Here is a 3,782-nt window from a genome sequence, read left to right on the forward strand (position 1 = left end):
AGCTGGCCGCTACACGGGTAGAGGAAGCTGTGTGGCGTGGACTGGGCGGTTTGTTAGGTTAGAAGGCCTCGGGAGAGTACGGGGTGGGCTGCAATCTCAAAGGGTGCATGGCAAATACAGGACGTGCTTGGATCAAGAAACAGTCGGAATTGTAGTTGTAAATTGTTGTAGTTGTGGTGGGAAGGTCCCTGAGCTACAATTGCTAATAGAAAGCACAGAAGCTGAAATCGTTATAGGTACAGAGAGCTGGCTAAAGCCTGGAATAAGTTCTGCAGAAATTTTTACGAAGTCTCAGACGGTGTTCAGGAAAGATAGATTAGGCAGAATTGATGGTGGAGTGTTTGTGTCTGTCAGTAGTGGTTTATCTTGTAGTAAAGTCGAAGTAGATACTCCGTACGAATTGGTATGGGTAGAGGTTATACTTAACAGCCGAACTAAGTTAATAATAGGCTCCTTCTACCGACCCCCAGACTCCGATGAAATAGTTGCTGAACAGTTCGGAGAAAATTTGAGTCTCGTAACAAATAAATACCCCACTCCTACGGTTATAGTTGGTGGGGACTTCAACCTTCCCTCGATATGTTGGCAAAAATACTTGTTCAAAACCGGTGGTAGGCAGAAAATATCTTCCGAGATTGTCCTAAATGCTTTTTCCGAAATTTATTTCGAGCAGTTTGTCCACGAACCCACGCGAATTGTAAATGGTTGCGAAAACACACTTGACCTCTTAGCCACAAAAAATTCAGAGCTGATAGAGAGCTTCATGACTGATACAGGGATTAGTGATCACAAGGTCGTTGTAGCTAGGCTCAATACCGTTTCTTCCAAATCCACCAGAAACAAACGCAAAATAATTTGATTTAAAAAAGCGGATAAAGTGTCACTAGAAGCCTTCCTAAGAGACAATCTCCATTCCTTCCGAACTGACTATGCAAATGTAGACTAGATGTGGCTCATATTCAAAGATATAGAAGCAACAGCAATTGAGAGATTCATACCTCATAAATTGGTAAGAGATGGAACTGATCCCCCGTGGTACACAAAACCGGTCCGAACGCTGTTGCAGAGGCAACGGAAAAGCATTCGAAGTTCGGAAGAACGCGAAATCCCGAAGAATGGCTAAAATCTACAGACGCGCGAAATTTGGCACGGACTTCAATGCGAGCTGCCTTTAATAGGATCCACAACGAAACATTGTCTCGAAATTTGGTAGAAAATCCGAAGAAATTCTAGTCGTATGTAAAGTACACAAGCGGCAAGACGCAGTCAATATCTTCGCTCCGCAGTGCCGATGGTACTGTTACCGACGACTGTATCGCTAAAGCAGAGTTATTGAACGCAGTTTTCCGAAATTCCTTCAACAGGGAAGACGAATGGAATATTCCAGAATTTGAAACACGAACAGCTGCTAGCATGAGTTTCTTAGAAGTAGATACCTTAGGGGTGGCGAAGGAACTCAAATCGCTCGATACGGGCAAGTCTTCAGGTCCAGATTGTATACCGATTAGGTTCCTTTCAGATTACGCTGATACCATAGCTCCCTACTTAGCAATCGTATACAACCGCTCGCTCACCGATAGATCTGTACCTACAGATTGGAAAATTGCGCAGGTCGCACCAGTGTTTAAGAAGGGTAGTAGGAGTAATCCATCGAACTACAGACCTATATCATTGACGTCGGTTTGCCGTAGGGTTTTGGAACATATACTGTATTCAAACATTGTGAATCACCTCAAAGGGAACGATCTATTGCTACGTAATCAGCATGGTTTCAGAAAACATCGTTATTGTGCAACGCAGCTAGCTCTTTATTCGCACGAAGTAATGGCCGCTATCGACAGGGGATATCAAGTTGATTCCGTATTTCCAGATTTCCGGAAAGCTTTTGACACCGTTCCTCACAAGCGACTTCTAATCAAGCTGCGGGCCTATGGGGTATTGTGTCAGTTGTGCGACTGGATTCGTGATTTTCTGCCAGGAAGGTTGCAGTTCGTAGTAATAGACGGCAAATCATCGAGTAAAACTGAAGTGATATCAGGTGTTCTCCAAGGAAGCGTCCTGGGACCTCTGCTGTTCCTGATCTATATAAATGACCTGGGTGACAATCTGAGCAGTTCTCTTAGGTTGTTCGCAGATGATGCTGTAATTTACCGTCTAGTAAGGTCATCCGAAGACCAGTATCAGTTGCAAAACGACTTAGAAAAGATTGCTGTATGGTGTGGCAGGTGGCAGTTGACGCTAAATAACGAAAAGTGTGAGGTGGTCCACATGAGTTCCAAACGAAATCCGTTGGAATTCGATTACTCGATAAATATTACAATTCTCAAGGCTGTCAATTCAACAAGTAACTGGGTGTTAAAATTACGAACAACTTCAGAATACCTTCGGAATTGTGTGGTAATGGAGGAAAAATTTCCTATGCACATGCCTCCGGAAATGTAGCGTTGCCACGGTAGATGGCGCTGACGAATGCCGTTCGTCTGACTACGTGCCGTGTGTTCCTTAGGTGTTGCAGGCTGTGTAATTGACGCAGAGTACTGGAGGATGGTGGACTGTGCGTGCACCAGAATTCGACAACCGGATTCTACTGGACACTGAGACGAACCATAGTTCAAGCTCCAAATCTGGTATACGCCCTGCCTCCTCATTGCCTGTTTGAAAGAACCCGTGATTTCAACAACGCTCAAAAAGGGCTTGAAATACTGTGTGATGTAGCTGTTGTCTGTGAGGATACTTGTTTTCGTATAGCCGTGCTGCCTGTTGATCGTTTCCATCTACTTGGGCGCACGGAAGTACGATCTTGGCTTGTTCCCGACACGAGTTTCGGATCATCCTGCAGATCACAGTACTGTTAGTCAAGCCCACAGCCTACAACACAACTCCTGGCATCTGCTCAGAGAAACTGTCATTCGTCAACGCCATATACCACGGCAACGACGCATTTAAGGACATGTATTCATAGGACATTTTTCCTTCATTTCCAGTCAGGAATCCATCCCTGTTGTTTATCGGTTTATTGATGTTTACACTGTATTATCGAACTAAGCAAGACCTTCCGAGAGTGTTTTCCATAACTCTTCGTAATCGACAAGTGAGGCTCATGGCAGCTGAATTCCGCCTACTTGCGGAGTAAGAGCGTCAACCGCAAGTTAGTTTCTCCGGACATTTCATCCTTCTTCACTCCAAGTGAATTCCCCAACGGATCTGGGGCACATACTTCCACGACTTCCGCACCCTCTCATCTTTGGTCATCACGTCTCTTGTGATTTTGCCAATCATTTGCACTATATGGTTGTGCCCATTAATCATGATAATTGACTGTGTTCCACCACTTACCGTTTCTGTGGCGTTGATTCCTCGCTCATCAGTTCGCATTCAGTGGTCTATAATGTAGTGATCCGTGGGCATTTGTACAAAGTGCCCTGATTTTGTCACATATCCCACCAGCAAGACGTAGACAAGTTCGTTGAACCAATGCGAGATGCGCCTGCATCGTTCACAACATGACTGGTTTCAAATAGTTCAAATGTCTCTGAACACTATGGGACTTAACATCTAAGGTCATCAGTCCCCTAGAACTGCTTAAACCTAACTAACCTAAGGACATTACACACATCCACGCCCGAGGCAGGATTCGAACCTGCGACCGTAGCTGTCGCGTGGTTCCAGACTATAGCGCCTAGAACCGTTCTGGCGAACCCGGCCGGCGTGTGATTGTATATTACCGTATTATGACAATGCAGAAGTAACGTTGTCCTTTGTAGTGACTTTTTCTGTGATAC

This window comes from Schistocerca americana, chromosome 5 (genome assembly GCF_021461395.2).
Source record: "Schistocerca americana isolate TAMUIC-IGC-003095 chromosome 5, iqSchAmer2.1, whole genome shotgun sequence".
Lineage (NCBI taxonomy): Eukaryota > Metazoa > Arthropoda > Insecta > Orthoptera > Acrididae > Schistocerca > Schistocerca americana.